Source organism: Lepidothrix coronata, unplaced genomic scaffold, assembly GCF_001604755.1.
Source record: "Lepidothrix coronata isolate B3197 unplaced genomic scaffold, Lepidothrix_coronata-1.0 Scaffold5, whole genome shotgun sequence".
Lineage (NCBI taxonomy): Eukaryota > Metazoa > Chordata > Aves > Passeriformes > Pipridae > Lepidothrix > Lepidothrix coronata.
The window spans coordinates 8,886,887-8,904,616 of NW_016690185.1; the positions used below are offsets into that span (position 1 = coordinate 8,886,887).

Sequence of the window (17,730 nt, forward strand, 5' to 3'; positions counted from 1 at the left end):
GTACCTTCTTGTCCTACTGCTGGTTGACTGGGAGAAGAGACTGACTCCCACCTTGCTCCAATCTTCTTTCAGGTAGTTGTAGAGAGCGATGAGGTCTCCCCTGAGCCTCCTCTTCTCCAGGCTAAACAGCCCCATCTCCCTCAGCCTCTCCTCATAGGACCTGTGCTCAAGTCCCTTCACCAGCCTTGTTGCTCTTCATTGGACACTCTCCAGCACCTCAGTGTCCTTCCTAAACTGAAGGGCCCAGAACTGGACACAGTACTCAAGGTGTGGCCTAACTGGTGCCAAGTACAGAGGCAGAATCACTGCCCTGGTCCTGCCGGCCACACTGTTCCTAATACAGGCCAGGATGCCATTGGCCTTCTTGGCCACCTTGGGCATGTTCACCTGGCTCATGTTCAGCTTCCCTTTGATTAGAACCCCCAGATTCCTTTCTGCCTTGTCACTCTCCAGACTCTGTGCCCAGCCTGTAGTGCTGCATGGGGTTGTTGTGGCCAAAGTGCAGGACCCAGCACTTGGCCTTGTTAAACATTGTACCGTTGGAGTCAGCCCATTTATCCAGCCTATCCAGGTATGGTAAGATCTACAAATATCAGCCAAAATTTTTAATCCTCTTTTAATTAGAAACCTTAGAAATAATTTCACATGTTAAAACTTGAAGTAAAGAGTCAGACATGGTACTCCTGCACAACTTCCAGCTGCCTGATTAGATGTTTGCTTTGCAAGTGTTATGTTCTACTAACCTGAGGAGTGTTTTATTCACCTTGTTTGACATTAGACTAATCAAAATTTTATTCACCTAAATAGGTACCCTCATATCCTTTGTAGAAAGGGTTTGCCAGTTTTTTATGTCTTTTTCCAGACACGATGACTCTCCCTGGGAATTTTTTTTTCTGTTGACCTGCAAAGGAAGTTAGGTGGTCAGTCCAGACTTAGCTATTATTTCTGTGTTAATTCATGGAAAAATTGTATCCCATTAGATCTCAGACTGGGACTATGAATACTGCTTACAAAGTGTTCTCAAGAAATATCTAAAGAGTACAGACCTCACAAAAGAATCTGAGTATAGCGTGAACTTAATATTTCATGGGAGGGATATGTATTTCATTCACAAATGTCAGGGAGCACAGGGAGTCGCTGCTGAGAAAAATTCTAGTTCACAGGCTAGATGACTTTTTGTGAATACACATCTCTTTTGATGGACCTTAGTTAGGTAGGTAGGTATGGCCAGTCTTCTCGAGCGAAGATTTGGGAAAGGTCATTAACCCTTCGAGCCTGCACAGTGGATTTTTTAGGTGAGACACAGCGTGCGCTGAACTGAGCCCACCCTTTAATCCTGAGGTTCATCTGCCAGGGCCGAGCAAGCTTGGACAGTGGCAGTGAGGGTCTCAGGACGTAGGTTTGTTTAGAGTGACCTTCTCTTAGATGGATTGCCTTACAAGGCTGACGAGCTCCATCTGCCCGGGGGGCTGGGAATCAAACCCAGGTCGCAGCGGTGAAAGTGCTGCACCCTAACCACTAGACCACCAGGGGCCCCGATGGACCTTAATAGTTTTATGAGATTTAACTTATCTTTTAAATCAAGTATGTACAATTTAAAGTTTTAACTGACATGCCCAGGCAACTTACATCTGCATTAATTATTTTGGGATTTTCCAGCAGCATTTTGTGGTATCCATTTTCCATTTCTGTAGTAAAGAAGACAGTGACTTTTACTAAGTGAAGTACCACAGGTTTAACTCACTCAGTAGGACTTCATTCTTGGTGACCTCCTAACTTTTTAATGTGTGTGTATCAAAAAATAATAATCTCATAGTAAATAGTTTTGTAAATTCCTGCTTAGAAACACAACCCTCTCCTCTCCCACACACCCGGCAAGAGCTACTGTAATTACTCTTTTGATGCAGGATTCAGCTGACCTAACACGAGACATAAAATGTTAGCACCTTGCCTAAGTTAATTGTCTATACAACTTCTAGAGGCACAGGTAACCCCATGTTAAAGCAGATGTTTCAGATAAGTGCATTGAATTACTTTCCTCAGGTGCAGATATCCCTCCCTCCAAAGGAGCAGAGCTGGCCAATGTGGACAAGACACCTTATCTGAAGAGAAATCAAATGAGTCTCAACACAATGAAGTCCATACTCTGTAGGTTCTTGGCACGGAATCTATTTCATAGAGGTTTCATGGTAGATGGTAACTAACTTTAGAGTTTTTTGAGAAGAGACTTTTCTACTAGAAAGACAGTGTTCCACGGAAGATAGATGATCTTTTCCTCTTTCTCTTCATTTCATTTCCATCACATAAACCCCTTTTAATGTGTTCTACTGGTTTCCAAATTGTCCAGAAAAATTGAGGAAGTATGGTATAGGCAAGGGTAGTCTGAACAGGAAGAATAGCTCAGGGAGAAGAGTCTGGGATTCAGATGGGACTCACATGCTGTTGTGCAGTGAGTCTGGGATTCAGATGGGGCTCACATGCTGTTGTGCGGTGAGTCTGGGATTCAGATGGGGCTCACATGCTGTTGTGCGGTGAGGGCAACAGTGAGATGAGGCAGATGAGGCCATTTCACAGCAGAGACTGAGAATCTCTGGGCCAGAAGAATGGCCCTGAGTGATGGGGAGTGACAAGACCATAGTGGGAACAACTTGGCTTATCAGCTTAGAGGGAAAAAGCAGGGCTTGTGTAGGACTACTGTTTCCCTATATCACTTTGTACTCCAGCCACAAATACTTAAAACTCATCAATATTATATATTTAGCTCATCCCCAGACAGTAAAATGGGTGGGGGCAAGACTCCATTTAGGCTCATATACTTCAGATCTAGATTTATACTTTACATGATATATTTCCTTGAATGGTTTCTACAACCAGTTCATTTTGGTCACTGTGGTTTGGGGATAGACTTGACCAAATTCAAATCTGTGTCACAGCCATTTTAATCACAGTGTAGTCAGAGATTATAGCATTTTCAAATGGCCCACACTCATGACTAAAATCCAAAGGGCATGTACATGAAAATCTGCAGCGATCAAGTGTTTACGCAGCATTCAACAAATCAGCTTGCAATTGGGTAATGAAAATTTGAATCAGGATGCTCTGGTAACCAATAACTGTACACTGAATACCAGCTGAATTTTAAACTGAAAATGCAAAGCAGAGAAGCATAACAACTCGATTACCAACTTCCTTTCTATAAAGAAAATATTGTTTTAAGTGAGCTGTTCTAATGATCAAGTATACCACAGGAATGTGTCAGCAATTACAGCGCTCAACACAGCACGCTTCTTTCAACTTCTCTTTATCTAGCATCTCCTAAACACTAAGATGAGATACGTCTTTTGGCCCCAGACTATATGCACAAAATAATGGTGGAAGCCCACTTTAAATAATTGTTCAAAGGAATGCATATACTCAGTGTGTGATCTCCCATCTCAAGCAATATTAGGCTCACGTAAGGATGATGAAATAAGGGACAGTGTGACCAGCTGAGAAAGATGCAGAAAGAACTGAGATGCATCATACTTTTTGAGCTAGGACTTGAAGCTCGTGACTAGGTAACAGGAATCTGTTCTGAACATACCTGCCCCATAGGCAAAATTGATATCTGCTTCCCTAAGCATGAGGGTTTGAGCCAGGGGTCTGATTATTCCACATGTGGTCAGAGATACAACAGAGCTGCAGGAAGAGATGAGGAGGAGCAAGATAAGTACAGCTTCCAGGGGATGCTAGAAGTGAAGGCAGAAATAGTCAGTGTTGTCTCAGCAGAAACTGACTTGGTCTTCAGCACCATCTTACATCCTGTTTTTCCACGGCTCTGACAGTGGCAAAGTCTTGTTGCCCTGTTGCAAGAAAGATTTGTAGCAACTGTTTTGAAGTGTATAGTGAAGCTGGGCTAAGTAGGATGATTTGAAGAGAGCAGAAAGGAAAGAGGAAGAAATAATTTCTTAGGAACAAAATACTCTGGGGCACCCTGTTAGCACGTTGCCTGATAAATGGTACAACTTAGTGCCAGGCTGAATCCTGAGCACCTGCACATGCAGGTACTTCACCTTTGTAAGCCCAGTTGGACTGCTAGAGAACATCATTGTTCTAAGTTCAGTGACTGCAGCTTCAGCAGTTGCAGAGCAGAAATTGCCATCTATAGCAATTATTTGGTGGGTTTATGACACGTTGAATTGGAAATTTGGAATTAATCACTTGCAACCTAATTAGGATTGGGAGCCAGTTTCAGTTAGGGGTTGTGTGTCATCTACTGTATCTATTATGCAATTGCTTAGGAATGTCCATAGTACATCTGTCTTCATAATTTACTGAATAGCCTAGCAGTCCACTGACCATACTCACGAATTTTTTTAATATAACACAACTTTGTTGAAAGGTTGCCCAGCTATCAAAACACTGAGACACTTTAAAATGATAGTTGGGATACTTGAACAGCACTAACTTCAGGTTCTGAGTCAACCAAATAATTTTTTTCCTAAAGGTGGGGATACAAAAGAAAATACTTGAACTCCACCTCAGGCAACAAGAAAATCCTGTGCAAATGCTGTTATATAAAGGACATTGCTATTACTTGCATCTCGTATTTCATGCCTTTATAAAACCTAACGGTGTGCATGATTCTTGACATGAGAGGATTTTAACATGTGAACAGGCTTGCAGGTGAGAGAACAACAAATGGCAGGAGTAGATATGCCATTGTAGCAACTGTGAACTGTGGGTATTTCAGATTTTTGCCACAACATTTCTGGAGTGCTGGGAATTGTTCCAAATTACATTGCTAGCTCAGGAAGGAAAGAAGAAAAGAAGGAAGGAAAGAAAGAAGGAAAGAAGGAAGGAAAGAAGGAAAGAAAGAAGGAAAGAAGGAAAGAAAGAAGGAAAGAAGGAAGGAAAGGAGGAAAGAAAGAAGGAAGGAAGGAAGGAAAGGAGGAAAGAAAGAAAGAGAGAGAAAGAAAAAGAGAGAGAAAGAAAGAGAGAAAGGAGGGAAGAGAGAGAAAGAAAGAAAGAGAGAAAGAAAGAAAAAAAGAAAGAAAGAAAAAAAGAAAGAAAGAAAGAAAGAAAAAGAAAAAAGCCTCAGAACTGTTCTTTCTCTTTTCAAATGATCTTTCAAAAGGTATCAAGATGTATTGAACCCTGAGGCAACAGCCTAAAAGCTCATCTAAGTTGTATGTGGAGAAAAGGAATAATACGACAGGTTTCAACCGTGATTTACAATAATGTGAATGGAAACTGATTCTGGCAGACTTCCATCTACTTAATGAAAAACTTGTTGAAGAGGAAAAAAAAAAGTCTTAAAAGAGACTGATAGAAGATTAGCAAGAACTAGCATGAACATGATTACAGCACTTGTATATCATTGAACACCATCTCATTAGTAGTAAATATTTTGTTTCCAGGTTTTTTTATTGCATTATTCCCATTTTTAGCTTACAAAGCTATGATTATCTGCCAGTTTCTTGTAGATGTCACAGCACATAAAAATCTTGGACATGGATCTGCAACCTTCCAGTAGTATTCAAGGAAAGCATCTATGCCTGGTGGTGTAACAGAAAATATTAAGATAGCAATGGGAAAAGCAGACCTAAAGGGACACCGATAAGCACTTCTTAGCTCCTTGTAACTCTATCAGTGTTTGCCTCTAGCCCAGCATCTCACTTTTGAACATTCCTTGATTACAGAGAAAGAATGCAAGGAAATCAGCTATTTGATTATCTCCTCTTTTGTATCATTCCTTGTCCATCTCAGGCCTCTGCTTAAAAAGGCAAATAGCAACACTATATCCTCAAAGGCATAGAAATAAGAGCTGAATAGCCATCTCTTACATCACTTAACATAGACCCTGCCAAGAAGAATTGCTCCCTACAGTACATTCATAAGTGTTTCCTACTATCCAGCTCTAAATGACTGAAGTGATCGGGCTTCCGTTGTGTCCCTGGGGAGGTTTCACCACAGCCTATTCAAGCATGCTGTTTGGAGAGCAAGAGACAGTGATTTCATTGTGTATCACATCTCAGGGTTTTTACAGAGAGGTTGGCTCCGTGCTGCACCTGGAGCAACCTGAAACATTCTGATGATGCAGTGGTGAAATTTCCTGTTCACTTGTCATCATGAACCTGATGGGCAACACCATCGTGAGCCAAAGTGCAAGTGAGCCAAATTCCTAGTCAGCTCAGCTTGAAATACATTCCATGCTAGGATATGACCCTCAAGTGAAAATGTCTTGCAACTCTGCTTGGCTTCAATTCATGTCCCTTGGAAGTCCATGGACAAGGGAGAAAGCTCTTTTAGTAAGCTCTTTGGGACAGTGACGTGTGTGTGTGCTGATTGTCATAAGTAAATAACAGTAATAATAATAACAAAAGTTGTCAGAAACCAATCTGTGCAGTTCTTCCAATAAATTAACATGATATATGTCTGAGGCCAGGGCCAGGAAATGGCCCTGATTACTCCCTGATTATGAAAGAGGTGGAATTAGTGGGGTATTAGTTGTTTTCAAGGGATTAATGAGCTACACACTGTGAAACAAGGCCTAATTTTGATCTAACTCTTCTCATCTGCTGGTGTAACTCAACTGACTCCTGTGGGGCTCTTCTTGACTAACATCAGTGTAGTGGAGCAACAGTACCTTGATTTGTAAGCCATGAGCGTTTGGTAGCATATACAGTGCCTGTAGCATTCCTTTCTGAGAAACACTACACATGTAAGTGGTATGCTGGCACCAGAAATTACCACAGTGGTATAAAATATTCGAAACCACTAACTGGCTCAACTTTCTTCCATGAGATTAAATACCATCTGAAAAAGTTCTATTTGTAATTTACGTAAGCTGCTACTCTTCCCAAACAGATAAAAAGAATCTTAGCTTAATAACATATTTTGTTAATATATTGGGGTTTTTTTGAGAAGTATCTTTAAGGATCTGGCTCAGTGAGAACACGTTACTGAGAGATTATTTACTTGTCCTTCTTCTGGGTACAAAACCAACCTCCTTGAACTCCTGATAATGGTTTCTAAAACATTTCTATAGTTCCAAGGGCAAAATGTTTAACATTTTAAACACTGCTTCCTAGTGCTGATGAAACACCAGCTGCAGTCTTCTGCATTTTTCAGAAGTATATATTTTCAGAAGACCTTAGCATTGGCAGAATTCTGTTTCCTGTGATGTAAATGAAGATTTCCTGCAAACTTCAACAGCAGCAGATAGAGTAAATGAGGAGCACAAAGTCTCACCCTCAGTGACTTGTTCCTACTGCAGCTAACTTTCAGGAAAACCAACATAATACAGCAAGTGTATAGGCTGTTTTCAAACTACTTTGCCCCTTTCATTTGTACATAGGATCTATAAATAAATTCAGGCGTTTTGGTTTCAATAAGCTCTATTCATAATGATGCTATCCTTAAATAGCAGGAATTCACTATAGTAATATAATGAATTCTTTTCTGTATGTTGTTTGCAAGTTGATTAAGTGCAATCACAGTGGCTTAGTTCGGAATTCTTTCTTTATGGAATACATTTAAAAATAAAACAAAACACGGTCACCCGTGAAGGACTTCATAAAATGTCCAGGCTGTGAAAGGCAGTCAGCAATCTGTGCAAGTCACGTTCAAAACCTTTGTTTGACAAACTTTCCCAGAAGATTGGCAAAATGTTAAATAGCAACTGTACATGGAATTAGAAAATGAACAAAATCAGTTGACCTGAGAAAGATCTGAACTTGCAGTTCTTCCCACAGCCAGCTGTATCATACAACTTTTTTCAGAAACATTTTGTTTGATAAAATCTCCCAGGCTCTGAATATTTACTGCTCAGTCATTTGTTGTTCTTTTTAATAAACAGGTCAGGGGAGGTATTTGTGAGCATGGCATATTTTTTTCCAAAATCATCAGGCAGCCAATATTTTTCAGTACAATAGCCTACTTGTCTTGGGCAACTTTTTCATTCTGAACAAGGGCATGAATGTTTCAAGATTAGAAAGACAAATGACTTATTTATGTTTATACCTGTTTTTGCTGTACCATTTCTTTAAATACTCTTTCATTCCATTCAGCTATCCTTACCTTCGCTAGCTGTTGTAGATAGTCTGGCTTCTACATGAATTATTATAGTTTTATCACATAATATCAGACTCTGTGGGACCCACTACAATAAGACAACCTTTATGAACAGTTGTATGCTCGCATCTCTTTGCAGGGTAATACAGTCTGTCACCTATAGATACCTATATGACCCGGTGATCCACTGGAATGCAGCAGTGCCTGTGACATGCTGGTGGAGACGATAACGCAAGAACAGGAAACACGGATGTGGCAGGAGACTGCAAACACTACTGGGTGTATTGGCTAATGTTGTGTAGGGATGTGATGTCAAAGCTAAGCATTTGGTTATTCTTAATTACTTCCTCCTGGAACAAGGACTCAGGGAACTTTAGATAGAATGGTGAGCTCTTTACTTTGCCCTGAGCAACACTGGACTTGATTCACAAATACTGTTATGGAACAGGCACTCCATAACAGGGACCAAAACTGGCTCAGATCCAACATTCCTGTAGAACCAATAAAACCACCCAATATCTATACCATTGTGCCTAAATCCAAAAGACAATCATGTAAAAATGTGTAAAAACATGTAGGGTTACATAAAAAAAGGAAACTTCAAGTTTTTAAAGAGTAAAGTCTTTGCAGATGACATGCAAATAATTTAGAGATAATTGTCATGGTTTTGGGTGGTATAGAGTTATTTTTCTTCCTGATAACTAGTACAGTGCTGTGTTTTGGATTTAGGATGAAAATAATGTTGATAGCACACTGATGTTTTAGTTGTTGCTGAGCAGTGCTTACACATAGTCAAGGACTTTTCAGGTTCTCATTCTGCCCTGCCAGCAAGGAAGCTGGGGTTGCACAAGAAGTTGGGAGGGGACACAGCCAGGACAGCTGACCCCAATTAACCAAAGGGATATTCCCTACCATCTAGCATCATGCTCAGTATATAGAGTTTGGGGGTGCTGGCTGGGGAGTGGCTGCTGCTGCTCAGGGACTGGCTGGGTGTCAGTCAGCTGGCAGTGAGCAATTGTGCTGTGCATAACTTGTTTTGTACATTTTTTATCATTATTATTATTTTCCATTTCCCCTCTGTCTTATTAAACTGTTTTTATCTCAACTTAGGAGTTTTACTTTTTTTTCCAATTCTGTCCAGCATCCCACTGTGGGGAGTGAACGAATAGCTATGTGGTGCTTTGTTGCCTCCTGGGTTAAACCACAGTAATAGTGTATCAGAGGCACAGAGCAAATACATATCATGTCTTTAAAAAGATCATTAAAAGACCAGGAGAAAGCAATGAAAGGCAACAAATTGAAGAAGATCTCAGTGTGCTAAGGTTGTGTCCAATTCAGGAAAATAGCAAAGATCATAAGCTCTGCAAGGTTAAAAGGAGAATCTGTAGTGCAAGAGATTAATTATTTAGTCAAAAAGGGCCAAACAATATCTTCTTTAAGAAGAAAAGTGCAAAATTACATTTCCACTACAGCAGCTTGGGAATGTTTCTACACTAGGATCCTTCTTTGCACAGGATGTAGCAGATGATTTGCTTCAAATTGGTGTTACAAAAGATGTGAAATTGCAGGAATACCTTGTCATAGTAACTAGTAGGTGGAATTCAACACAGATAAATGCAAACTCTACCCCTTAGACCTATTAGGATAGGTTCTGAGTTACTGTTACCATCAAGGAATAAAGTATTTGTCTTGTAATAAATAGATATATGAAACCATCATCTCAGTACTCAATACTGTTCTACTGAGACCTTTTTTCTGTGTTTTGATCTTTTTATCTCAGAAAAGACACACAGGCAGGAACAAAGATGATTAGCAGTGCAGGGTGGCTTCAACACAAGACCCAAATAGTCTAGAAGCATTCTTATACTTGGAAAAGGAATGAGTGATGGCCTTCCAACAGACACCATGAAGGACACAGAGCCAGGGAAAATGGTTGGAAGGCTGTTCTAGTGCAGAAACTACAAGGTATCAAGTAAAGACAGAGCTTCCAAAACAAATAAAAGGAAATAGTGTTTCACATTACACATAGTTGAGCCATGAATTTCCTCAACACAGGAGATTGTAGGCAGTCAAAGTTTATATAGGTTTGAAAACAACTGGACAAAGTTACTGAAGAAAATTCTCTCAAGGATAAGCTCAGTTTTTTGAGCATGGTGCTAATAACACCAAGGTCGTGAGTTTGATCTCCGTATGGGTCATTCACTTAACAATTGGACTCGACAATCCTTATGGGTCCCTTTCAACTCAGAGTATTCTGTGATATACCTGTGATTCCATGATTATTAAATGTAATCACTGGAAACTTGGAGAATATTGTGGGGATGTACCACTACACACTCTTATACTTTCCCTACACACCTTCTATTGATGACTGTAGAAGGCTAAATCCTGGGCAAGGCAGACTTTTGGTTTGCTTTTATCCTTACTTTCTTATTGCTTTTTGAGACAATCCGTATGCATAGATCTTCCCCTGTGCCACTGCTAGGACAGCAGTTTAGTTACAGCAATTGCTTTTCAAGGCTCTCTCCCCTCAGTGCTCAAACTGAAGAATTTCCTTTGCCTGTTAACTACAGGCTGGAGTCTAAACACAGCCAAGGAGGGTGCTCACCCCTTTTTCCCCCTCTGCACTGCTGCTGTTTGACACAGCACACCTGTGTCAGTGGAGGAGATTTGGACGATGAATAGTGTAGGGAAGGAGCATCCATTTTTCAGTAGCTTAATACAGAGAGAGACCAAGATTAATGCAACCGGATACAAATGTTGCCTTGGGGATGTAGAAAGCTTATGGAGATGGTGATATAATGTTGATCTAGTGATCTCTACAGCGTGAGTAGTATTTTACACAACTATTGTTTTATGACTAAAACCAGTTAAATTTTCATTAATTCATTTTTTTATGTTTAAAAAGCTCCTTGGGGAACACTGTGAAGCAGAATAAATGTGCTTTTTCAGCCTATCTGAGTTTATAAAGCTGTTGTCACTGCATTTTTCTAAATGTGCTTCTTTTTCACTCAGATGGGAAAGAGGTTCAGTTACTGAGCCTGTCAGCTTTTCACTAAGTCATGCCAAAGTGAAAGGCTGAGTGTTAAGCCAAAACATCGGCCTCATATTAAAATACCTGAACTAAATGTTGGAAGCATTGAGACTCCACTTGCAAGCCTTGGAAATCAGAAGGTGGAGAGCAGAGTCCGTGCACAAGCATCAACCCTTGCTCTCCTGTGCAGGAGTAGGTCAGCTCCTGCCATGTAGACAGACACACACTTGTTCCCTGGGCTAGGGAAAGCACGTGGCAGGAAAGTGATACAAGCTATGCAATCCATATGGTCAGAGAGGCAAAACACAGAGAAGGGATGTCCTTAAGTAGAGTGACCAGATATAAGTTTATAGTTCCTTTCTAGTCCAAGGGAACTGAGAATTTTTTTGTATGTGTTGCTTTTCTCACAAAGATTATGGATTATAGTGTAAAATTTGCTGTCTTCCCTTCTATTTCTTCTACAACCTGCATCTTTCAATTATTCAAGACTAAACTTTCATCAGAATATTGGTACTTGAGTATAGATTTTTTGTTACATGGGTTTAAAGCTTCTAGGATTATGAGGTCTTTTCATAAAGGAAACAGCAGTACAAATAACACTAGAAGTATAGGTAGAAAAATTAATTATAAAACAGATTGATAATTAAATAATTATCTCGATTAATTCTGTAGTGATTAATGTGATTATATGGGAAAAATGCCATCTCGGAAATATAGTACTATATGTTAAATGAGGTAATGATAGTAAGGGGACTGTGCTGGAAAGAGACAATATCTTAAATTGAACACTTACAGGGTCTGATGTTACACTTGGGTTGAAAAGTAATTGTAGGTTAGGAATAAAATACCTGTTATTTTTTCACTCAAGGAATTCACAAGAGGGATAGGCAGCAATGAAGACATTTCAATGCAAATCGAGTTTCTATAAAAGAAGTGATATTACCTTACTTGATTTACAAACACCGTCATTTAATATTCTCTGACATCCAGTATTAACAGATTGGTCTCGACCACAGTAACCAGCTCAATTGCAAAAGGCTTCTGCTATATATAATTTTAATGGTACAGAAACTGCTGTTCTCAGCAGGCAAACTGAAGACCAGAGCATGGAAGAGGAATGATACAGCCCAGGTGATCATAGCTAATAATGAAAACATTTGACTTTGACCAAAGTTTTAAGGGAAGAATCTTTCTGTCAGTACAAATAGCAGTGATGCAAATGGACCACATTTAATAATTCTTACTACAGAAAATTATTTTGATGCATTCATGTACACCTGCCAGTTCTGCTATGAAAATTCTTAGATATTCATATCTAAAAAACAGAGAACACAGTTCCCCTTCAACAAAACAGTGAAATAAACACAGATCAGAATTTAGACCTGCTTAGGTCTAAAGAAGGTAGGAAGTTGATTCTGTGATGGACAAAGCACTTTACAATCTTTTTCCTTTCTTAAAAATGTGGTAGTGAGCACTGCAGAGCACACTTAGCATGCATGTTGTCAGCATGGTAACACCATGACAGACAAATAAAAACCACAGTACCTCATTTGTCTTGTCTCTGCCAGTGTGTGCACCCAGAGATCTGCAAGAACCAAGACTTTTGCTTCACTGACAAATATCAGCTTTACTGAAGTTCTTATGCTGTGGAAAGAGTACCAGTTAAAGCTTTGGGGATAGATTTCTCTCTTGTTTGGGGTGAGCTTGGGGTCATAATATATTGAACAGGAATAAAAATGAAAATAAAATGTTGCAAACATTTTCCATGGCATGTCAGTGGAAAGTTGCTTAGCTGGTTTTAGTCTGCAAAAATTATTTTGATTTTCCTGAGAAGGGGAAAAGTATTTTTCTGTTATGGAGAGCTGTGACTGTTTGAAAGCATACCTCCAAAAGCCTACCAACTCTACTCATTTACAATGCAGCCCAGGTCACCTCCTACACATCACGGGGGAAACAGACAAGTATTCATTCTTCTTGAACTTGCTTAAAGTAGATGAAATGGTACAATTCCATTAAGCTTTTTTTTTTTTTTAAATTTGTATCAGATCAAAAAATAGACCTAGACCTTTCTTTAAATGGATTTGTGTGTCAGCTTCTAACTTTCAGCAGTGATGTTGGTGGCAAAGAAGATTAGAAAATTGAAAAAGCAGTAGGTGAACAGGAGTTCATACAAAAAAGATGGGAAAATATCCAAGCAAGCGGCATCAGTAAGAGAGTTCATAATTTAATTAAATTATGAAAAGAGTAATGGGTCAAGTGATGAAAACAACAATACAGCCTTTCAAGGCAATAAGGATTAGAGAAAACATCTTCCAAACCACAAAAAAAAAAATAAAAAAAATCAGTCCTTCATTCTGGTAACACAAGAGCGGTTGTAAATCCTGTTGATAAGTTTGCATGCAATAAGATATCAGATTTTGCAAGATTACTCTAAGATCTGCAATGCATACTTTAGGAACTGTGCCACAAGTGAACAGTGAATATTCTGAATAATTTTGTGCCCGTAGAATGCCTATGGAGCACAAGTGCGAGTTGAGGTCATCATACAAGAAATGCATTATGGAAATGTTAGAATTGTACAAAAGTAGTTTCATTTTTCTTGATCTTTTTACAACATTATGATACAGACTGTCAAATTTAACACACAGGCCAATAATTGCTCAGTAGACACCAGAGAAGCAAAACTACCCCGATTTCCAATGCCATCTCAGACTGAGCTCATCCTGTAGCTTTTCCTTCCCTTCCTCCTACCCTGTTTTCCCCTTCATTCCCCAAGGATCCACTTGTCTCATACAGAGTTTTAGGAGGACATTTTCTTTTGGTACTCAAAATATTTTTCCTTTTTCTGAGTTTCTTTACCGCTGTTGTTTGATTTGCTTCATACAGCTAAATTTCTTCACATCACAACAGCTTTGGAGAAAGTATACTAGAAAAAAGTATGTGAACTTTTAGTATACGTGCAATGACATTGCCTCACCTCAGGTTTTAAACTGGCTTTTAGGCATGATAGCCCTCTACTGATGCCAGTTTTTTTCAAAAAGCTGATCCAGTGATCCAGAGATATATTGGAGTTTTATAGTACTATATTGCTCATAGTAATAATCTTATTACTGCAATTTATGATTAAAAGAATTACTCAGAAGTTTAGATAATAAGCCTTTATTCACTTATTTTTCTTGTTGACAAGATATTGTTGACTGTCCAGGTCACTGAGCTATTCATATTGTTTCCTGTTTCGTTTCTTCATCTCTTTGGTTCCACCTGTTTTGCTCTGGAGTTGAAAATCACTCATAAAACATAAGCAGTTGTCAGCAGTAGTAATAATAATACATAGAATGATGATTTTGGTCTTAGAAACTGCTCTATTTTTAGAAGAAATCATCAGGATAAATCTAATTAGACTGCACCAAAAGAGGAAAGTGATAGAGATACTAACAGAAAATGTCTTTATCTAGTCTACACTGACATGAAATCTGGGATTTAATTAATGAAAACAACATGTTATTGAATGAAGCAAATGAACCTCCAACAGAAAGTAAACTGATTTATTGTGTAACAGTTATGGGAGATGCTTTGTCTCATGTGTCCAAATTATATAATAAAGGATCTATCTGTGCTCTGCTCTTTCTTAAAACTGCAACTCTATAAACCTTGTGGCTATCTGTGGCAGCCCTTGATTAGTGACTGCTTACTGGTGATCAAAAGACTTGGAAGAACAGTTTTCTAACCATGAGATCAAACCATATTATTTAGGTCAAAAGCTAAGAAATAATAATAATGTATCAGCAGTAGAGGTTTAATTTATATAACTATTTTCCTGCATTTTATCTGTAGAGCTAATTAGGATATTTTGATCATGTAGTGCAAGAGGCTGCATTATGTTCTTTGAGTATTGTATTAAGTTGAATTGTTAAAATCCTTCACATTTTTTCCTACATCTGGGCTGCAGCAGTTGATACAGAAAGCTGCTAAGACAGAAGAACAAGACATTCCCACGTGAAAAAATATGAACAACAAGTAGCAGAGGACTGTGTTTGAAGCATGAAAGAGCTACAAATACTGAACAGATAAAGTGAGGCTTATTATCTCTTACTTTGTGCTTCAGGATTTTGAATATGCTAAGAGACTAAAGAGTTGAAGTGCTGTAGCAGGAGTAATCTGGAGAGCAAGAAACATTGCCTAAGTGCTGGGGCTGCCAGGCTGTCACATTCCTACCTGGGCTGGCTCTCAGACAGAAGGGTGGCCAAAGGTCTGGAAGTGTCTCGAATGCTGTGCATACCACCAACAAACTCAGAAAATGCTAACACTCCAAAGTTGGGGATTTTTTTTTTTTTTTTTGCAAATAACAGTTCTATCATTATAGTTAATATTCAAGGCTTAGCGTGGCTCTTTTTGCCTGTAATTATAAGATATCCAGGCTGGTAATATATTACTTGAGGAGTTGGGTGTGTGAGATGGAGTTTCTGTTTTTCTTCTAAATTCTTGATTGAGTTTCCTGTTGCTTAATGCTAAATAGTATGCAAAGTGGAAGTCAGTATCTTCTGTAGTTTGAGAAGTAATTTTTGTCACGGTAAGAACCTCTATAGCTTTCAGATGAAAGCGAGCAAGCTTCTTGTTGTGGATAAATTGATGCAGTTCCTCTCAAGTCAATGAAAATCTGGCTTTAACACTTTAGCAAGTGTTTCTTGTTTTGAGCTTTTTCCCATTTTAGACCATTTCTCACTCTTGGTCAGTCAAACACTTCTAGCAAGCCAGGAACACTCTGTTATAGAGTCACTGATACAAATACCCTTGTCCCAGCTAATGCAATATTAAATGCAAAAGAACTTTACAGTTCTGTGGTATGTTTTCAAGTCTGAAAGGAGCTCATTTTTATTAAGGAACGTGCCAAGGGTCTGGAAACTGCTGTCATATGAGACTTAAAAATATGTTGTAGAACAAAGATCTTGACTTTTCAGAGCTTGGGTTGTTTTGCAGGGCAGCCTGGTACTTGCCTGGTTTTATGTTTTGGGATCAACTACCCTTTGTTTGGTGGTCTTTCTTTCATTTCTAAAGCTACTTCCAGTTCCATAATTTTTTCTTCAAACCCCAATTTTTTCTTCTACTACCCCAAGTTACCTTATGTGCTCCTAACTAAATTCAGGATATGTGTGGAGCCAAGCCTGTTCTTTTACATGCTGTTGCAAAAAAGTCAGCTTTTTGTCACTCACTTCTCCCCTTCCTTTTTTATTTCTACGTGAATCACTTCGTTTGCAGGCTATAATTTATAGCTCCCTCCCTGTAATAGAAGCGCAAATGGTTAATTTTATTGACATAAATTGTATGCAAAGGACACGCTTAAAGCTCATCAGGCTTCTAAGCCTGATCCCGCAGCCTTAATTTGCACCTTATACAAGAAGAAAAATAATAAATGAAAAAGAATGGCATAAGGGAGTGTGACAACTAAAATAAGTGGGAAGAGAGGAGGGACATCTTTTCCTTGGAAACTTAATTAACTTTGGATGAATTCCACAAAAATTCTCTGTGAAATATTCTGCAGTTTATCTCTCAGTGTGTTAACTCTTTCTGTTTTCATGAAATAAAAGAGTAATACGTGTGAAATCACCCTTAATTAGTATATAACCAACCTTCTGGACACGGAGTTGGAGAAGGAAAAGGAAGGGAAGGTTTGGGAAAGGAAGGGAAGGTTTTGGAAGGTTTTGGAAAGTTTGGGAAAGTTTGGGAAAGTTTTGGAAAGTTTGAGAATGGAAGGGAAGGGGAGGGGAGGGGAGGGAAGGCAAGGCAAGGGAAGGACCTAAAAACAAGAAGTGAAGTTTATAAAATGAGAAGCATTCTGAATTGAAATTTGGGATCAGGGGTCAGCAGCAGCCCAGTTACATGTCTGAATAAAACAGGAAACCCCAAATTCAGTTAATTTCTTTGTAATTTAAGACACTGATCTCAGTGCCTGTAATGCTAGTAATGTGTCATTTCTGGAAGCTAGGATGACACAAAACCAATGTGGGAAGGAGGGTAAGTGACCTGCAATGTAGGATTGTTTGGCTTTTTATGAAGGATAGCTGAGAAGTTAATTGTTCCTATGCTTTTTTTTTAATGAATGTAGGTAACCTGATCCTGTGACAGCTATGGATGAGGTTCAATCTTCAGCTTCCTGTGAAGCTTGGCGTGGGGGCTGCTATTGCGCGCAGACTCGCAGGAGACGCCAGCGCCTCGGAGGCAGCAGGCAGCCCTTGTTTACTTCCATCATTCAGCTCCAAAACTGTGATTATGGTTCTCCCAAACTCATTCACGCTTTCCCTAGGAACAAACAGAGTCAGTATATGATACATCTTTCTGTTAGTAGAGTAGCTATATAACTTGAAATACGATTCTCTTATTTTAGGTATTGTTTGGAAGCTTCAACTCATGTGGTTTAAGGAAAAGCAGCTACTGCATTCCCCTACCAAAGTAAACGTACTGGTGTTAGATTTTGCTGTCTTCTTCAGTGTCAAAGTGAGTAACATCAGACATGTTAGGACAAGGACCTCAGAAATCTGTGTGAGAATCATCACAGAGGGAAACACTAGGGAATACTTTCACCATTAACATAATTTGCCTCACAACATTGTCTGAATTTTTTTTTTAGACTCAACTGAATCCTT

The 17,730-nt window shown here is 39.1% G+C and overlaps 1 long non-coding RNA gene across 1 annotated transcript; it reads right to left on the reverse strand.

Annotated features, from left to right (window-relative positions):
* Positions 1-798: 798 nt before the first annotated feature.
* LOC108503566 lies at positions 799-8,208 on the reverse strand. The gene is made up of 3 exons (XR_001876861.1): positions 8,062-8,208; positions 1,630-1,688; positions 799-901 (listed from the first exon to the last, which is right to left on the reverse strand). It is a non-coding gene; the product is annotated as an uncharacterized LOC108503566 (long non-coding RNA).
* Between the last annotated feature and the right edge of the window lie 9,522 nt (positions 8,209-17,730).